Source organism: Schistocerca nitens, chromosome 6 (assembly GCF_023898315.1).
Source record: "Schistocerca nitens isolate TAMUIC-IGC-003100 chromosome 6, iqSchNite1.1, whole genome shotgun sequence".
In the NCBI taxonomy this organism is placed as follows: Eukaryota; Metazoa; Arthropoda; class Insecta; order Orthoptera; family Acrididae; genus Schistocerca; species Schistocerca nitens.
Genome location: NC_064619.1, coordinates 721635968 through 721657852, shown reverse-complemented (window position 1 = coordinate 721657852; position 21885 = coordinate 721635968).

Sequence of the window (21885 nt, the reverse complement as noted above, 5' to 3'; positions counted from 1 at the left end):
TGGACAGAATTTCACAGCAGAACATCCAACAACTTTGTGAACCAATGCCAAGCCGAATAACTGCTAGCATATGGGCCAGAGGTGGACCAACGCGTTACTGACTTGCTAAAATAATGAAGCTTTTTTCCTTAAATAAATCATGCAATTTTTCTGAAACGGTAATCGTTTGTTTGTCTGTACATATACATCACATCTATCGATTTCCGTCCCATTCGAATAATTCTTTCGGGCTGTGTCGTTTTTTTGTCTTCGAGTGTATTTCGTTGCAGACTTCTTAGATTCATAAATACACCTTCTTTTCCACCCAAGATTATGATTCGTTGTTCAAAGAGAACGGCTATGTTCCATGTTGAAGAACAATATCCGCATTTCGTTTAGTTATCCATGAGTGTAGGCCATGGTGCTAATTAACGTTCCACTTATTTAACGATATTACAGGAACTGTTGATTGTATAGGGTTTCCTTTTGTATTGATTCTCATTTTCTGTGGAAATATACTGCATGTGGCTCGCTGAAGGACGACTGTGACCTTAATATCGCAGATTATTATTGGGTTACTGAATAATAACACAAGGTAATTGAAATGTTCTGTTGATTGATTTTCATTCCTCAACCATTTATGATATTTGTAATGCTTTTGTGGGGTGTTCCGAAGTGTTCGTATATTCCTATTTAAGCCTACAATTAATGTGTTCACAAACTATTTAATGCGTTTCGACTTCAGCACAATCGTCATGCAAGCAAGCAGCCATCAGGAGCAGCATTTCTCAACTCTTTGCATGCAACTTACAACCATTACAAGGTAAGTTAATGTTGCACAGAATCTCGAGACTTGATGACGATATTGAACGTGTTCGGAGTGACTACTGTATTTCAGGTTTACTTATCAGCTGGGGTTAAATTTTACGAAGTGAGGTCTTACATCCCTATAGCACGTTTCCTTCCTGTAACAGAGGACACAAACACAATTAAAGATTCTGGCAGGAACATAGGAGATATCAGGTAGCATTCATTTAAAAAATGCTTCAAGCCTCACTTATATTCTCCGCTGCGCTATGAAAGTTCTTGCTACTTCTTAACACGTCAACCAAAATGAAGTCAGAGCTCGTTAATATTCATTACAGGGTCAAAATTTTGCACAAGAAGTGGCGTATTTTCAGGCCACGTTATTATAAATATACCGGTTACGTACTCTGGCTAATTGAAAAAAGGTGTGAGGCTTTCACAGTCTCAAATGCTAAATGATGCGAAAATTTCCTCAGATTTTTGCGGGTTCATTCCTAACCCATCTAATCCGGCTAAAATCGATGCTCCATCAGTTGAAGTCCGAAGAGCGAACCACAGCGTATATGAGGCGATCAGAGCCTGAGGCACCGTTACTGAAGGCTGCGTAAAGCCGTTCATAGCACCTGTGTCATACGTGAAGCACCCTCTGTTTGACAATGATCAGTTTCATAATACGACCAAAGTATTTCGTCATCTGTGACTTTCGACCGAAGTGGAGGCCGCCGACTAGCGTTACTGGATGCCTTCATCAGAGACATATCGAAAGTGTCTTTCAAGTTGCAGACAGTTCAAAAAATGTCTTTCAAGGCAACTCGGTCTGCACTACAGGTGCGCCGCCGGCTAAAGCGTCGTCTTGTAGCAGTTTCGGTTCTGATGGCTGCAAATTATGTTCAGACACCTCTTCTTGGACGTAAGTGGCGCGCTACACTGTTATTACCTGGTGCAAACTGCGCCATATGTTCTCCCGTAATGAAGGACCGCAGTTTGGTCCCGGGTCATAAAGAGTGGAGATCGCTGCAACTTGAGTTGTAATAGGAACGGCGTCAGAGCCGAGTAGCTGCAGTCTATCAAACTGGTACATTCAGGTTGATGGCTGCCTATCCTGTGCGAAGAAAGAGAATTACCTGCCCCTAAGAAACACATAAATCCACAGCCTCATGGAGATTTTATAACAGAGGAATGTTACAGGTGGGTGCCACAATTCATGTGAATTTTCACAATGTATAACCCAGTGATGTGAAAGGCTCCTACATTCCCAGTGATTCTCACTTGATATTGCTCCCAGTGGAGGAACGTCTCGCAAATTTCGAGGATCCCAAATACAAGCGACAAAGCTGTAGATATCTTGGTCACGCGACCGGGCACAGCCACGTTCTACACTGAAGCGCCAAAGAAATTGGTATAGGCATGCGTATTCAAATACAGAGATATGTAAACAGGAAGAATACGACGCGTATATAAGACAAAAAGTGTCTGGTGCAGTTGTTAGATCGATTACTGCTGCTACAATGTCAGCTTATCAAGGTTCAAGTGAGTTTGAACGTCGGCGCACGAGCGATAGAATACAGCATCTCCGAGGTAGCTATGAAGTGGGGATTTTCCCTCCAGACCATTTCTCGAGTGTATCGTGAAATATCAGAAATCTGGTAAAGCATCAAATCTCCGACATCACTGCGGCCGGAAAAAGATCCTACAAGGACGGGACGAACGACGACCGAAGAGAATCGTTCAAAGTGACATAAGTGCAATCTTCCTCAAAGTGCTGCAGATTTCAATCATCAACAAGCGTCAATTTGCGAACCATTCAACGCAATATCATCGATACGGGCTTTCGGAGCCGAAGGCCCACTCGTGTACAAAGCTTTACCCCTCGCCTGGGACCGTCAACATCGACGTTGGACTGTCGATGACTGGAAACACGTTGCCTGGTTGGAGGAGTCTCGTTTCAAATTGTATCGAGCCGATGGACGTGTACGGGTATGGAGACAACTTCATGAATCCATGGACTCCACATGTCACAAGAGGCGTGTTGAAGCTGGTGGAGGCTCTGTAATGGTGTGGGGCGTGTGCAGTTGGAGTGATATGGGACCCTCGATACGTCTAGATACGACTCTGACAGGTGACACATACGTAAGCATCCTGTCTGATCACCTGCTACATTCATGTCCATTGTGCATTATGACGGACTTCGGCAATTCCAACAGGACAATACGACGCCCCACGCGTTCAGAATTGCTACAGAGTGGCACTAGGAACACTGTTCTGAGTTTAAACACTTCCGCTGACCGCCAGACTCCCCAGACGTGAACATTACTGAGCATATCTGGGATGCCTTGCAACGTGCTGTTCAGAAGAAATCTACATCCCCTCGTACTCTTACTGATGTATGGAGAGCCCTGCAAGATTGACGGTGTCAGTTCCCTTCAGCACTACTTCAGAGATTAATCGAGTTCATGCGTGCTCGAGGGGTCTTACACGATATTAGGCAGGTGTACCAGTTTCTTTGGCTCTTCAGTATAGTTGCAAGCAGTGCTTGTTGTTAGCTAGCAGTGCAAGCAAGGAAACAGATCGTGGAAAATGCGGCTTACTGTTTACATAATTAAATTTACTGATAATAGTAAGGAAAAATGAGTGACAGTACTGACGGAAAATCTGACGAAATGTGCCATCAAGAAGTTAAAGGTAACTACATTGGTGGTGTGAAAATTACGATAGGAGAGAGACGATATCGAAATGGTTCTAATGGCTCTGAGCACTATGGCACTTGACATCTGACGTCATCAGTCTAGGGGACTTAGAACTACTGAAACCTAACTAACCTAAGGATATCACACACATCCATGCCCGAGGCAGGATCCGAACCTGCGACCGTAGCAGCAGCGCGGTTCTTGACTGATGCGCCTAGACACGATATCGGCTGAAGTGTCAGTTCCTGAGGTGAGTTGTGACACGTGCAGTGTGGCGTTGGCGTTATGGTCGTTGTCTGGTGTGCTCTAATTCGTCAGTTCAAACCCGACCGCCAGCAGTTCTTTGTTGTTTAGAATTTATCAGTTTTGAAAGGTTCTTGAATTATCCTATACCACTGTTGTATATTTTTGAATATCCGATGTTTGTGTAAATAACAGCCTTCTAGAATATTCGATGTTCGTATAAATAGCAGCACTCTCCATCCAGCAAGTCAGTTTTGTTCTGACTGTACGTTGCTGTCAGTTAAACCTACTTTCAGTTCTAAGTGTTGCACTTCATTGAAAAGCCAGCCTTTGCATTTGAGTTAGTTACATGTTCCACTGAGCATTTGAACGATTCTTTTATCGCAACGACAGGATAAGTATGCATGATTAGTGTTAACATTAATGAACACATTAATTTATAGTCCTATTCGTGCGACTACTGTTCAGATTGACTGCATGACACTGCGTGATGTTGTTTGGTGGAGACTTCAGGTACTTCGAAACACCTGCATCATGTGGTTCCAAATTACGCAATGTGAGAGCCACCACCTACAAGGACGAGAACAGGGATACAAGCAGTACGTCGTTCCTAAGATCAGTACATTCAGGAGACATATGGATTCCAAAAAAGCAGTAAGTCCGCTGTACATCGTGCATCCATCAGCGTTAGGAGCTGATGAAGTGGCTGAAAGGATACGACTGAGTGACCTAATGGAACAGATGCGTTGTGATTATATGTTAAGCAAATGTGTACTTTTACTGTGCGGCACAGCCCAGCAGTGGTTTGAGACCTAGGAAGAGGAGCTCAATAGCTTGGGCGAATTATAGGCACAATCAACAGCAAGTCAACTTAGCGGAAGAACAATTGAAGACTGGTCCTAATGTCATGGGGAAATGACGCAGTGGTACATACAGAATGTTTTTGGCCCATTGCCGCATCGTGAAACCCAACATGTCAAAAACCAACAGAATCTCATACTAGACGAAAGGAATTGCAGAAGATATGTAAAAAACTCTGCTCTGCTTCACCAAGTGTTGCTAGCAAATCGAGGAAACGCAAGAGAAAAAGAGCTAGATGAGAGACGCATGACTGACTCCCGAAAGAGGTCCCTGCGGTAGTTGTCGAAGATCACCATGAGCTCGTTTCTCTCATACGCTAGATAGTAAGAGATAAGTTACATTAGTGTATGGTAGTCAGAAATGTCGGACCGACTACACAAGCGACAACTGCCTTGAATCTCGTCCGTGTATATCAGTAGATAATGGAGAATGTTGAAGAAGAGGTGTAATGATATTTAGCACCTATCTCCACCACCAGCCGAATGCGCCACGAAGAATGGACCGACCAAATCGGTCTTTATGCTGCAGCCGTCAAACGAGAAATAAGAATTCATTTCATTTCATTTTATTGCCTATTTGTAGACATGTTGCCTCGTATTTTAAAAACAGGTTATACATAATACATCCTTCATAAGACAAAATAAATGGTTCGATATTAGACACAAATATTGTTTTCAGCAACGAAAATTTGAAATGATAATAATGAGTTACAGAGAATAATTAAATTAATTAGCAGAAATGGAGGGCGTTAAATAAGAATGTTAATAATTTGCTGGATCTGAAGGAAGTTTAATGACGATAAGAAAGATTAGGGATGAATAAGTAATCCAGCACATTTTTTTCTGAAAGCGGGTTCGTTTTTATTCAGCATTCCAGTACGTCATATTATTCGCTACTTTTCAACATAATCTCTGTTCAATGCGACGGCCTTACGCCGCCTTGCTGGAAGAGCCTGTATGCCCATATGGTACCACTCTACTGGTCGACATGGGAGCCAAAGTCGTGCTACGTGAATAACCTCCCCGTCATCCACGTACAGCTTCTGCGGGGTGCTTTCCTCACTGGACCATATAGATGGTGGTCGGAAGGTGCGAGATCCGGGCTGTACGGTGGATGAAGAAGAACAGGCCAACAAAGTTTTGTGAACTCCACTCGCTTGCACAGTCTTGTGTGAGGCATCGCGTTGTCGTGGAAAAGGAGAATTTCGTTTGCATTTTTGTGCCAATGGACACACTGAAGTCGTTTCTTCAGTTTCCTGAGGGTAGCACAATATACTTCAGTGTTTATCGTTGCACCATGAGGGAGGACATCAAACAGAATAGCGCCTTCAGAAGCTCAGAAGTCCGTCGCCATGGCTGTGCTGGCTGAGGACGAGGCTTTGAACTTTCTCTTGGGGGGAGAAGTGGTGTGACGCCGCTCTACGGACTAAAGTTTTGTTTCTGGTTATAGGAGATAAAACCCCTTTTCGTCGCCTGTGACGATGATAGATAAAAAACTGTCACGATCAACCTCGTAACGCACAAGCAGTTCCGCCCAGATGGTTCTTCGTTGCTCCTTGTGGTCTACTGTTAGGCAGCAATAAACCCATCGGGCACACCTTTAAGTAGCCCAAATGGTGGACGAGTGTATTAGCACTACCAACAGAGACGTGAAGTTGAATAGCTCGTTGTTTGACTTTGATCCATCACATCGAATGAGAATGTCCGCTCATTCAAACGTTGCAGTAGTCACAGCTGTGTGCAGTTGGCCGGCACGTGCGACGTCGGACGGATTTGCGCGACCTTGTTGCGATAATGACATATGCCTCGCCCAATGACTCACCGTGCTTTTCTTCACTGCCACATCTCTCTAGACATTATTCAAGTGCCTTTGAGTAAGTGCAATGCTCTGGTTTTCTGCCAAAAGAAACTCAATGACAGTTAGCTGCTTGGAAAGCACCTCCGTTACAGACGCCATTTTGAAGCCTACTTACAGCGCCGTCACCTATCTGAACTTCACAAAACTGTAGGGACTGAAGCGGGAATATTTCATGATGTCCCACAACGCTGTCCGCATTTTTGCAACCAAAAGTGGCTCAGAAAAAAATGTGCTGCTTTGCAAAAGGAAGATAACAATATTCTTCCTTTTGAGAAGCAAGGAAAAGATGACAGGAAAGTTTGTGGACAGAAATTAGAAGCCCAAACACTAAGCTATATTGGATGTGAGGACTTGGTGGAACGCCGAGCCCGTCTTACCAGAGGCAGCATTCCGTATTTTTTCCTTGTTACGTTTATTGGAGTGAAATAATGTGGGCTTACGCGTGTAACAACCCAGCACCCGACCAAGGCAGGTACAACCAACTCCTGTTCCAAGTAGAAAACCCCCAACAAGAACAGAAATTTGGAGGACAGAGAACAACACGCCAGTGTGTTTCCACTGTAAGTGCCCTGGACACGCTGTACGCCAATACACAGAAAGAAGGCGAGTTTCCGACGACCAGTACGCCGCCAGATGTCAACCATCACAACAATTCTATTCATGCGAATCAGCTGCAGACGGCCGGCAGGTGTGGCCGAGCGGCTCTAGGCGCTTCAGTCTGGAGCCGCGCGACCGCTACGGTCGCAGGTTCGAATCCTGCCTCGGGCGTGGATGTGTGTGATGTCCTTAGGTTAGTTAGGTTTAAGTAGTTCTAAGTTCTAGGGGACTGATGACCTCAGATATTAAGTCCTATAGTGTTCAGAGCCATTTGAACCATTCAGCTACAGACAGCTGCAGTCGACCTGTGGGAAAAAGCCATACCCTGGACGAGGTCGCTCACCAACAAGTCGTTGTCGTTCCACGTCGCTATACATGGGCACCAGCTGCTCCTCTAACCGCCAAACGCAGGAAAACTAAGCGAGGCGACCGTCTATGCACGGATGCAAATCTTCCATAGACGACAGTCACAAAGATTTGGCGAAATGCCACTAACGTCATCATCGACGGGGAACCTAGCTGTCCACTGGTCAGTTTGGGGGCTTCCTTTACCGAATGCTTATCGATGCCAACTAAAGAACACTATATCCCATGATACAAAAGAGATTGTTCTGAAAATCGCAAATGGGAAACAAGTCCAGTTGAAAGGAACGTGTGTTGCAAGAATAACTATCAATTACAGGGTACAGTCCTTTGACTTTATTGTTTTATCAGAATATGGTAGCCGCGTGGCCTAGGGCGTCTTGACACGGTTCGCGTGGCTCCCCGCGTCGGAGGTTCGAGTCCTCCCTTGTGCATGGGTGTGTGCGTTGTTCTTAGCGTAAGTTAGTTTAACTTACATTAATTAGTGTGTAAGCCTAGGGAGCGATGGCTTCAGCAGTTTGGTCCCATAGAACCTTACCACAAATTCCCAAAATTTTCCAGAATGTGGTCATAATGCTATTCTCGAATGGGACATCTTGCAAGCGTCACAAGCAGTCACAAACTATGGAAGATCAGGACTCCAGAATAAAACAGCTATTCCAACAAGAACACATAACAAAGATTGCTCTAAGCGGCTGTTTGCCGTTAAAGACGTCGTTATCCAAGCTCCGGCTGTCGGTCGAGATGCTCATTAAACATTGAAGCTTCTGGTGCTTATAAAAGGAATTACATACCAGCGACGATCTTATGCATTGCAGATGATCAAGGAGAACACTGGAACATTAACTGTCACGAGCAGCCGCAACAAATTCCTATAGTGTGTACATAAGGAGAGAACAGGAAGGACAGCTTAGTGAATGAAGAGTCATGCTCGGCACCACTACAGACAATGCAGGGGATGAAGTTACTGCCTAACTACCAGTAGGGTATGGCCTCGAGGAACGTCGGCGAGTGATAGCCATTCTGTACCAATTTTTGGATACTTTCCAATCTGGAGGAAAGAAAAAACAGGCCAAGCAGTTTACGGTAAAACACCGAATCAGCACTGCCATTTAGCCAGCACTCACATAGAATGACTCCAGCTGTGTGATGGATTAGCCAGGAGGAAGTGGAGAAGATGCTGCAAGCTGATATCATTGACTCTTCAGAGAGTGCTTGGTCCTCTTATGAGGTCATTATGAAGAACAAGGATGGCATGGAGCATTTCTGCATTGGCCACTGATGACTGAAGAAAATCATGAAGAATGATGTCTCTCCAGTGCCACACATTGTTGACTCCCCGAGACTGCTTGAAAGGAGCAAAGTATTTCTCGACCGTAAACATGCAGGCTAGCGACTGGCAAATCGAGATTGATAAGGATGATTGGGGAAAAGACTGCCTTCATAACTCCAGATGGGCTCTATGAGTTAAAAGTTATGCTGTCTGGAGTCACCTTCAAGCGTATGATGGACATTGCCCCAACAAATTGAATGGATGACACATCTTCGCTGTCTGGACAACACTGTCGCGTTTCTAAAGACCTTTGAAGACCCTCTAAGCTTTCTGGCATCTGTGATAAAGTGTGTTCAAAATACAGGGCTCTGCATTAATCGAAAAAGAGCCTCTTTCTGTAACCCAGGAAATGAAAATCTTGGAGCGTCAAATGAATGGCGATGGAGTCCACCATGAACAAACGAAAGTAAGAGCAGTCACATGTTTTCTGACTCCTTAGCACATTCATAATGCGAACAGCGTTTTTGGAATGTGTTCGTACCACTGGCGATTAGTAAAGGACTTCTGTACCAAGACATGCCTTTGCATGAAATAGTGTAGACAGCTGCTCAATTTCCTGAAACAGGGTGCAAGAAAGGTGTTCCATTGTTCTTAAGGAGATGCTAACATCTTCTCCATTCCTAGTATTGCATGACGAGAATGCCGAGATAGAAATTCAAACTGATGACAGCGGTTATGGGAGTGGTGCTGGAAAGGTGACAGCTTGTGTTTCCAGAGTACTCTTGTAGTCTGAAATGAACTACTCTTCAACTGAGAAAGAGTACTTTGCAGTTGTTTGGACTATGAGTAAGTTCAGCCATATGTATGTGGCAAACCATTCTCCATATGATGGACCACCATTCTCCATCCTGGCTGACTAGACTGAAGGATACATTGAGTCGACTGGCAAGATGGACACTGAGGCTTCAGGAGTATGATGTCACAGTGGTATACAAAAATGGACGCAAGAAAAGGAAACATTTGCAAAAACTTTCAGCTGTTGAGATACAGAATTGGACTTCAAGGCTAGCAAGGAGGTTCTGAGATATATGGTTGTGATTGTGGGATTTGTTTTTTTTAAAGGTACCAGAATGAAAATGCGATCAAGTTCGGATGAGGTGACGTAGCTATGAATAAATGTTATTGTAGTGGTAGTGTGAGAGGGGTCTGTCAAACTAAAGTGCGAGCCAAAGTTGAATTGTTGTGCTATGCAGGTATTTGATGTGTACATGTGTAGCATGTGACAACGCTACAGCTACAAGGAGACCAGCGTGCACGGTGTTAGTATGACTCTACTTGTTTATGAGGCGTGGACACGACGGTGCTGGCAACCTGAGTCATGTCTTCAGTTCGTTTTGCTGAGTAATAAAAGTGTGATAGGCCATGTGTTCCCCTTGATTATCGCTTGATAATATCTTAAATGGGTGGCATAAGCGTTCCATATACATTCTTCCTCGCAGAACATTGTATATATGGAAGCAGAATTTTGTTACCCTGCAACTTGAAATTTGGGTTAAATGAGAAGCTACTGCTCTAAATTGTGTTATTCACTTCAAAGGCCTTAAAGAAGGAGTATTTACCTACAAATTTAAATTAGTAAACCAGAGTGTGACCGAATGCTGAGTGCGAAGATTTTGTTTTGAATCTCCAGCTTTAGGGTGCTGGTTTCCATTCTGAACTGTTGTGCTATTTGGAGGACCTTTCCTAAAGCCTAGACGCTTTCAGAACTTTGTAAATGCTGTAAGGAGAGGAGTTCGCCATCCTCACCACTGTGTTGTATCAGGAGACGATATTTCTGAAAGCACCAGTTTACATTCTGCCATCGCATCATCCACTTTATCTGTTTGCCGATTGAACATAGACTGGGAGATTCTGCTTTCTAAAAGGTCAGCCTCATTAGTAGAACTTCTTCAGTTTTATTCTTATGTACAAGCGAATAGTCGTCTCTGGCATGGCTAAAAGTAAGCTTAGATGCATTTTTCAGGTGTCATTTGTTAGCATTAGTAATTTTGGGAATTTTTCGTTCGAAATTGCAACACTTTCTATCAGTTCTGGGAGGCTTTTACTGGATTTTCGACATGTTTACAGCTAGATTGTGAGCCCTTTATGCCGTCTAATTCCTAGTAGCAATTTTCTTGTACGCAGAAATCAAGAAGAGCTGCTATTCGATTCTCGATAAGAGTTTCTAGTGTTTCAAACTTTATACCAGTGTTAAAGTCTCGGTTAACATCAGTTGTACGAACCAGATCTGCTGTTCGGGATATTATGTACGTACTTAACTACCATCGTCAGGCTCCGTTATTTACTTTGGAGTAACAACATACTCGTATGTTATTTAATTTTGCGTCTTTCACCGCATTTTACTGTGACTGGAAACGCAGATATTTCTCTTTGATCCCTGATAGCTGTGTCTCCTGTAGCGTTATTCGCATTTCTCGCATTATGTTTTCTTTCCTGATGCGAATGTATCTTCCTTACCCGATGATGACTTAACATTGCTGCAGTCGTTGTATCGATTTGCATGCTCTTTTGTACCTTGCAACGCAGTATCTATTGTACATGTTTGACTGTCGTTAAAAATCTAGCCCAGCAGCTTTAAAACAAGTCAAACGGCACGTTTATCGGAATGTGAACATGTAGCCGAGGTTAGGACTTAGTGTTAGTGACGTCATGCTGCAGAAGCGCTTACTGCAAGCCGTTCGCGTCTGCTTGGCGTACCGGTGGGATACTTTAGAAGCTATTCTCTGATCTGCGAAAGGTATCTGGTGGCTTTACGACCAGCCGTCACGCGTTTGGTACGTCTGCATCCATTAAGCAGAACACGGTGGCTGATGCCGTAAACATGTCTCAACGCGTGCCTCCCGACAGCGCCTGGCTAGAAAACGCACCACGCAATCATCTCCGTAAGCGTATGGGACGGTGAAGGTGGTAGCAGCGCTGTGGTGCACCAACTGTCTCGATTTTTTTTTTTCTCACAAGGCGTTTGGAACGGGCCACGTATACAAACGTCTCACACGTAAGCGTAATGAAGAAGTTAGAGCTAATTTCCTGAACAGGGTGTTTGCATTAGGAGATGTTTAGTGCAAGCAAGGGCTCAGAACGTAAATACAAACGTTATGAAACCAAAGACACACTGCAAGAAAAGAGTAATAATTGACTCCTGAGAAAGAATATTCCGCATGCTTGGACTGAGTTCATCGAAATATGTTATCTGGAAGATACAAATAAAGACACCTTACTAGCTAATTTCTGTGGTGGATACTTTTACCTGTCACATTACATCAGCCACAGAGCAATACGGTGCAAGTGGGCATTATCTTCTGCGAAGGTGTATTATGCACAAAATGCATTTCTGGAAAGTCACTTGTGGTTGCATTCAAAAAGAAATTAAATCTTTTCCAGTTATCAGTGGCATAGTTACCCTTTCAGTATATACCAGCTGTTCTCTCCTGTCCAAGAGCGCACCTGTAAGTCTGACACAGTGTCAATACTCTCCTGGATTTTCTCATTCCTATCTGTTTCCGATTTTCTAAAATTCGGTATCTTTTGGCAAATATACTAACTCTTCTCTAGCATTGATTATTCACATACTCCTGCTATACCTCTCCGTCAGTATACATTCGCGAACATTATATTACGATAAAAGTACTTAATGTTAATAGAATTAACACTACTCTAATACCTGCTGCATGTTCATGAAAAGAAATACTGAGTTAGATGCTTAGAATATACAAATCCTATTAGTAAGGTTACGTACCGTCGGAATTATTCATTTAAAATGAGGAGATCATAATTTGGGAGGAAATACTTGGTGCAACAAATTAAATATGCGTACTTTGAGATCAAAATAGTCTTTCACCTTAATTATTACACTAGATGTTATATCAGCCTCAACGATGGAATGGAAGAAATTTTATGTGTATTATATATACGTTACAGAATTCTAGACATATCAAGACAAAACAATTAACGAAATGTATAACTACTCATAACAAATAAAGTAATGTAAATATAGTTACAAAAATTGATGTATGTGGTTCGACACACACACACACACACACACACACACACACACACACACACACACGCACGGACGCACGAAGATACCGAGAGGGAGAGAGAGAGAGCGTGAGGGGGGGGGGAGCGGAGGATGGTGAGGGGGAGACGAAATCTTCATCAGATAATTAAAACGCAGGGAACATTTCGGATTTCAAACTTTTTGACTGAAACTTTCACTAAGTATTACTAAACTAAAGTTCATAAACTAATTTAAGAAGAATCGTGTAAAATTATATATTTACAAAACTTTATTGGTCCCATATATTCCGATGCCAAAAGTCTTCCAAAAAAGTTCGACATTACAGGATGAAAGATCTCTGTTGGATTCCTTTCATGTTAATTGTTTAAAACTGTTGCCATTTACGGCATACATTCCACTTCTAAATTTGCCGTGGTGTTTCTGATTCTATCTGGGAGGAGACTAAGCAGTGGAACGTGTTACTTTTACACATAATCAAGAACGATTATATATATATATATATATATATATATATATATATATATATATATATATATATATATATATATATCAGAAGCCGACCTCGGGGGAGATCAGTTTGGATTCCGTACGGTGAAGCCCTTCACTTATGTGTTACCGACTACAAACGTCTTTGTCCTAGAAACGGGCGCCACAACTTTTTCGTTCCTTCTTGGTGCGGAATGTATTTCGCCAGGGACACCCATTGCGCTGCCGTTCCTTTGACGGTTCCTTACCTTACGTTCGTGGTCATAAATGTGGAACTAGTTTTTATTAGATCAGACATAGTGGTTGTTCCATAGGTCTATAATGAAGAGATTATCAAGAAAGTAAAATATGTCATAGAATAAAAATACAAATTACACATTTACAAAAAAAGGGGGATTTATTGTGTTCAGATATGCTTGTGTTCCTGTCACTTAGCCCAAGTGAAATGGACTTGATGAATTTAAATTGAGTCGAAATAATTTCAGACACATTTTGATTGAAGAGATAATAACAGACCTTTCACAAAACATGTAAATGTATAATACATAGACGTGCAGCGATGAACGTCAAATAAAAAAATCTCTTTGTAACATTGATCACATTACTGCACTGAAGATGTCCAGAGTTCAGGTTTTATGTAATACGTTTTTTTCATGTTACTAATAATGTGTACATCAGTTGGTTTCACTAAAAATTGTGTCAGTGGAATAGAAGGGGTTGCCTAACAATAAATCTTTTAGGCTCCTCTAAAATGGAACTTTATCACTAGCTAAGCTTTTTATGGCTGCTTAGAAGTTATTGAAAATATATGTTCCTTAATAATGCACTCGTTTCTGGGCCTTTGTTTGTAAAAAGTTTTTTTGCTGTCAGCCACTTTTTTCTTTTACTTATATTTTGCACGACACGTTTTCGGAAATTATTCCCATGTTCAAGTGCGTTTTTCCCTTTGTACTATGCCTTTTATTCGTGATTTTTTTTATGTTTGAGGTTCTCCATTGTTCTGTTGCCTTTACTGCAATGTATAAAAATGCACGACTTTTTACTGATTGTTGACGTTTATGTGTAGTTACTGGAGAAATTTGGAAGAACTTTTACTTAAAGTTTCCTTATGGTACATTTCGCCACTAACGATATACAAAAAATCGATAATCAACTAAAAATCGCGCGGTTTTGTTCCTTAAATATCAAAAACATTACGAATAAATGACATAGTGTGCAAAGAAAAACGCACTTCTTTTCCGAAACGGGCCATGCAAAATATAAATAAAACTAAATCGTGATTGGTTGCAGAAAAGTTATGTACAAACAAACTGATTATTTTCATACTCGCGTGCTTTCACAAACAATTTCTAATGGATCAAATCTGAGATACATATTGCTTATGTCGAATTTCATTAAGGAATAAATATACTATGAAGTGGTAGTTATTATCCTAAGTTCCATCAATAAGCATCTGCGGGACGTGCTTGAGTTGAAAACAAAACATATCTGTGGTACGCTTCTCCAAACTGAATTTAGTCTCAAACTGTAAACCCAAGAATTTAACAGTCATCATCATCTATCTGTTAGTCATCATATTGTAGATGTATACCGTCACTGGAAGGAAACCTCTTACATGTTCTGAGCTGCATGTAGTGCGTCTTTTCCAAGTTTAGTGACAAAGAACTGTATAGGAACCGCTTAAACTGTCCATAAAAATTTCATTAACCGACCTTTCCAAAACTACACTCCTGGAAATTGAAATAAGAACACCGTGAATTCATTGTCCCAGGAAGGGGAAACTTTATTGACACATTCCTGGGGTCAGATACATCACATGATCACACTGACAGAACCACAGGCACATAGACACAGGCAACAGAGCATGCACAATGTCGGCACTAGTACAGTGTATATCCACCTTTCGCAGCAATGCAGGCTGCTATTCTCCCATGGAGACGATCGTAGAGATGCTGGATGTAGTCCTGTGGAACGGCTTGCCATGCCATTTCCACCTGGCGCCTCAGTTGGACCAGCGTTCGTGCTGGACGTGCAGACCGCGTGAGACGACGCTTCATCCAGTCCCAAACATGCTCAATGGGGGACAGATCCGGAGATCTTGCTGGCCAGGGTAGTTGACGTACACCTTCTAGAGCACGTTGGGTGGCACGGGATACATGCGGACGTGCATTGTCCTGTTGGAACAGCATGTTCCCTTGCCGGTCTAGGAATGGTAGAACGATGGGTTCGATGACGGTTTGGATGTACCGTGCACTATTCAGTGTCCCCTCGACGATCACCAGTGGTGTACGGCCAGTGTAGGAGATCGCTCCCCACACCATGATGCCGGGTGTTGGCCCTGTGTGCCTCGGTCGTATGCAGTCCTGATTGTGGCGCTCACCTGCACGGCGCCAAACACGCATACGACCATCATTGGCACCAAGGCAGAAGCGACTCTCATCGCTGAAGACGACACGTCTCCATTCGTCCCTCCATTCACGCCTGTCGCGACACCACTGGAGGCGGGCTGCACGATGTTGGGGCGTGAGCGGAAGACGGCCTAACGGTGTGCGGGACCGTAGCCCAGCTTCATGGAGACGGTTGCGAATGGTCCTCGCCGATACCCCAGGAGCAACAGTGTCCCTAATTTGCTGGGAAGTGGCGGTGCGGTCCCCTACGGCACTGCGTAGGATCCTACGGTCTTGGCGTGCATCCGTGCGTCGCTGCGGTCCGGTCCCAGGTCGACGGGCACGTGCACCTTCCGCCGACCACTGGCGACAACATCGATGTACTGTGGAGACGTCACGCCCCACGTGTTGAGCAATTCGGCGGTACGTCCACCCGGCCTCCCGCATGCCCACTATACGCCCTCGCTCAAAGTCCGTCAACTGCACATACGGTTCACGTCCACGCTGTCGCGGCATGCTACCAGTGTTAAAGACTGCGATGGAGCTCCGCATGCCACGGCAAACTGGCTGACACTGACGGCGGCGGTGCACAAATGGTGCGCAGCTAGCGCCATTCGACGGCCAACACCGCGGTTCCTGGTGTGTCCGCTGTGCCGTGCGTGTGATCATTGCTTGTACAGCCCTCTCGCAGTGTCCGGAGCAAGTATGGTGGGTCTGACACACCGGTGTCAATGTGTTCTTTTTTCCATTTCCAGGAGTGTATATATTGTTTTCTGTTTATTGCAAAGTTTGTATTATCTAAAAACAGATCTAAGCTGGCATCTGGTAATGTTACTGTTAAAAAATCATTCATATGAACAAGAAAACGTAAGGGCGCTGAGACGGAACCTTTTGGGACACGAAGTGTAATTAATTTTCAGTTGGATGATAACTCATAGGTTTTATTGGTGCCAAGGATATACGAACTGAGATGTTAGGGTAGTATTATCTGTTATAGCATTATATGCTGTTGCACTACAATATACTCAGTCACTAACCTAGCCAAAAGGTCGTTTGTAGCTTCAAAATGGGCCAAAACAGCTATGGATGTTTCAATTCGTGTTTAAATACCTTCACTGTTCAAGAATTTCGGCGCCCACTTAACTGAAAGCTACCTAAGATTTGAGATATTGTTAATAAGTGAACCAACAGGCTCCCGAAAGGTATTCAGGAAGTTGGCTACCTTTTTGGCGGGTATTCACCGGTATTCAAGTATCTTCTTACGGACAGCGTCCTTTGTTGTAGGGTCGGTTAATGTGGACCGGGTTCATCTTCAGCTGGGATTTGCCCAGTCATCCAATGAGACAATCGTGTTCTGATAGTGCTGTGTGAACGACTTCTCCGCTAATGTTATTTGTATAGTTTCTCTGGATTAATAAAGCTTAATGTCACCGCGTTAACACCGAGGACGTGAAAATTTCGTGGTCATCTACTATCTCATGTCATATTCTGAATTAAAAACATATGTAAGAATAGAAAATATGCCAAATTTATATACTGGCTACATAATAAGATATGATGTAGTTGCCCATCGTTTTTAAATGTTAACTTGAAGGAGCAGAAGGCGAGAACTTCAGACCCTCTCTCCGTAATCGCACGGGCTGACACGAATTCCGCGATTTAAAAACGATCGATGGACGGTTTATTTGTCCCGTTACACGAATTATGCAGCCCCTTCCGATGGAGGAGCGCATACAAGTATTGTGATAGACGACTTTCTGCAGTTTGGAGAACGATAAATGGGTAATGAGTTTTTATTCTCGTTTCAACTCTTGGTTTAAATACCTTCACTGTAACATTTACGTTTTTCTCAGTAACTTCAGAGTAGTGCAAACGTGCTAAAGAGACACAGCCGACACGGCTGTGCTTCCCTACCAAAATCTGACAAGAAAATAAAAAAAAAATACAGGTATTCCTCCAGTACAAAATTATGCAGTGGCAGAATGGTAGCATGGACAACTTGCGCTTTTTGAGGTGTTTTGTAGTGGGCTAAACTTATTGTTAGGAGAATAATCTGAGTAAAGGTACTTAGAAATGAAACTCGTTATGATATACTTTCTGTTGTTGGACACTTTCTTCTGACCTCTCTGTCAGTTAGGATGTTAAAGGTAACAATTTCATTTTTTGTAAATTTTATAACAGAAATGTAACAGCATTCGTTAACTTAACATTGCTGCATTCTTCCAATCTCTGACTTACTGATGTGTAGTGCGGAGTGACGAATAGAAAATCACAGGTCTTTTGCTAGCTGTGGAGTTCGAGTACTGGCGGTAAGGGGAGTTTTGGGCAAATTGCGGAGTTCGGATTTCGAGCAGGTGAAAGCTGCGGAGTTTGCATGAGTTGGCTCTTACTGTGGCAGATCAACGAGTGTGTTCTTTAGTAGGCACCGATGTGATACTGTGTAAAAAGTCTTAAAATACCGCGTCCACTCGGTTGTACCTACAGGGCACGTTGGGTTTGGCATGGGGTCAGTGGTTTCGAAATCCATGCTGGTTGCCACGAGCTAGATCATTTTGTTCCGAGCCGTATACATTCCAGAATTGTAGGATATGCTGGAAAATTGTTCAACCTATTCTCATTTAGAATGTAATAAATTTCCTTGACACAGCGACGTTTCTGTCCACAAATGAGCTGGGATTTAAAAAAATATCGCTCGTGTGAAACTCAGATGTTATTCTGGGAACCATGGATGAGGAGCAACAGACAGGTTCCATATTCGTAGATTTCTGGAAAGCGTTTGACACCCTACCCCACTGCAGACTGTTAACGAAGGCACGAGCATACGCAATAGGTTCGCAGACATGTGAGAAGCTCGAAGACTTCTTAATTAATGGGATCCATTACATTCGGCTCGAAGGTGAGTGTTCGTCCGAGACTAGGGTATCGTCAGGAGTGTCCCAGGCAAGTGTGATAGGACCGCTCTCAACTGACGGACTGGATGAGCTGCAATCTGTGGGTGGTTACTGGTGATGCTGTGGTGTATGGGAAGGTGCCGTCGTTAAGCTACTTTAGAAGGATGCAAGATGACTTGCGAGGAGAAATCCCTAGCGGCAGAATGACTTTTTGAACCCACCTGTATGGTCATGCAGGTTAAGATCCCAGGTACCACTCACTGCAGCCATTCACCCTCGTGGGCCCTCGTTTGCGAGTAATTAATGAAAAAAGGGTCGCAATTTTTTGTGACACTCGATGGAGTTAAAAAAGTCTTATTACATAGTACGGTTGTGTGGTATGATGCTTCACGCAAAATTCCAAAATTTTTTCCTCAGTTTCTCTCAAATGAGTGCTCACCAGGGTGAATGGCTGCAGGATGTGCCACCTGAGATCTTAACCTACATTACAGTACATATGGTTTGAAGAAGTCGATCCCACTGCTGGAGACGTTCCTTTGCTACAGAAAATTTCTAGTTGGTGTAACGAATGAGATGTAGAAAAATGCAAGTTACTGCAAATGAGGAAGAAAAACAATCCGATAACGTTACAATACAGTCATGTCGTACAAGTATATAGGACTAATGTTGCAAAGTTATATGAAAGTGAACTAGAAGGTAAGGACGGTAGCAGGGAAGGCGAGTCGTCGGGTACTGTTTATTGGGAGAAGTTCAGGAAAGTGTGGGTGATCTGTAAAGGAGAAAGCGTACAGAACACTAGCGCGATCCATTATTGAGTACTAATCAAGTGTTTGGGATTCCCACAAGGCCACAGTAAAGGTAGACGTCGAAGGAATTCAGAGGACGGCTGATAGATCTATTAGCGAGAGGTCTGACCAACACGGAAGTATTACGTGGTGCTTCGTGAACTCAAACGGGAATCCTTGGCGGGAAGACGACGTTCTTTAGCGGAACACTCTTGAGAAAAATTTAGAGAACCAACATTTGAAGCTGACTGCAGAGCGATTCTACCGTCTCCAACGTACATTTCGCTTAAGCACCACGAAGATAAAACAAGAGAAATGAGGGCTTGTGCTGAGTCATATATACAGTCGTTTTTCCCTCGATTCATTTGTGAGTGGAACAGGAGAGAAAATGACTAACGGTGGTATAGGGTACCCTCCACCATGTACCGTACTGTGGTTTTGCGTAGTATGTATGTAGATGTAGTTCTCAATATACACTCCTGGAAATGGAAAAAAGAACACATTGACACCGGTGTGTCAGACCCACCATACTTGCTCCGGACACTGCGAGAGGGCTGTACAAGCAATGATCACACGCACGGCACAGCGGACACACCAGGACCCGCGGTGTTGGCCGTCGAATGGCGCTAGCTGCGCAGCATTTGTGCACCGCCGCCGTCAGTGTCAGTCAGTTTGCCGTGGCATACGGAGCTCCATCGCAGTCTTTAACACTGGTAGCATGCCGCGACAGCGTGGACGTGAACCGTATGTGCAGTTGACGGACTTTGAGCGAGGGCGTATAGTGGGAATGCGGGAGGCCGGGTGGACGTACCGCCGAATTGCTCAACACGTGGGGCGTGACGTCTCCACAGTACATCGATGTTGTCGCCAGTGGTCGGCGGAAGGTGCACGTGCCCGTCGACCTGGGACCGGACCGCAGCGACGCACGGATGCACGCCAAGACCGTAGGATCCTACGCAGTGCCGTAGGGGACCGCACCGCCACTTCCCAGCAAATTAGGGACACTGTTGCTCCTGGGGTATCGGCGAGGACCATTCGCAACCGTCTCCATGAAGCTGGGCTACGGTCCCGCACACCGTTAGGCCGTCTTCCGCTCACGCCCCAACATCGTGCAGCCCGCCTCCAGTGGTGTCGCGACAGGCGTGAATGGAGGGACGAATGGAGACGTGTCGTCTTCAGCGATGAGAGTCGCTTCTGCCTTGGTGCCAATGATGGTCGTATGCGTGTTTGGCGCCGTGCAGGTGAGCGCCACAATCAGGACTGCATACGACCGAGGCACACAGGGCCAACACCCGGCATCATGGTGTGGGGAGCGATCTCCTACACTGGCCGTACACCACTGGTGATCGTCGAGGGGACACTGAATAGTGCACGGTACATCCAAACCGTCATCGAACCCATCGTTCTACCATTCCTAGACCGGCAAGGAAACTTGCTGTTCCAACAGGACAATGCACGTCCGCATGTATCCCGTGCCACCCAACGTGCTCTAGAAGGTGTAAGTCAACTACCCTGGCCAGCAAGATCTCCGGATCTGTCCCCCATTGAGCATGTTTGGGACTGGATGAAGCGTCGTCTCACGCGGTCTGCACGTCCAGCACGAACGCTGGTCCAACTGAGGCGCCAGGTGGAAATGGCATGGCAAGCCGTTCCACAGGACTAGATCCAGCATCTCTATGATCGTCTCCATGGGAGAATAGCAGCCTGCATTGCTGCGAAAGGTGGATATACACTGTACTAGTGCCGACATTGTGCATGCTCTGTTGCCTGTGTCTATGTGCCTGTGGTTCTGTCAGTGTGATCATGTGATGTATCTGACCCCAGGAATGTGTCAATAAAGTTTCCCCTTCCTGGGACAATGAATTCACGGTGTTCTTATTTCCATTTCCAGGAGTGTATTTATCTGAAAAAGCTGGCTGAACCCCGTTGAAGGATACATCTTCTGAGTATTTTTGTGTAGTGGGACCGTTGTCACCGGTGTTCGTTACCTCGTAGGCCTAATTGTATTTCGTATGATTTGTTAGCACCACTGCGCTGAAATTTGCATAACAATGGAAATGTCGACTTACGTGCTGTTTTTCTTGTCTGGAAACAAACGCGTTCCGTTGTTTCAGGAAACTTCCTACTGAAAACAGTTCATGCTAATCCTACTTTTCGCCCTCAGCCTTACTTTCAGCAGTGTTCGATTCTGTCTCGGATCTGTTTCTTAGGCGGTGTGTGTTGCGGTCTGTGGGTTCACTGAATACTGTGGAAGAGCGGCACAAGGACGCTGCGCCGAACTGCTCCCGTAGCGCCTTCAACCATATTACGGTACCTGTCTTTTGTGTCAGAGTTTGCTACATTACTGTATGTTCTGTGTTGTGCATTTTGATGGTAGCATATTACAGGCTTTTTCACAGTTGTGAAGCTTTTTTCTTTCACAGAACATAGGTAACTGCGGCAACAAATCCAATAAATGATAAATACAGCGGCGAAAAAAATGTTTGTATCGGAGCACAAAAAATGCGAATGTGTTCCTGCTTATTTAAACGACCGACTGAAAAGTGCAGTACCATCTGCCTCACTGTACCTTCCTGAGCACCTTTGAAAGT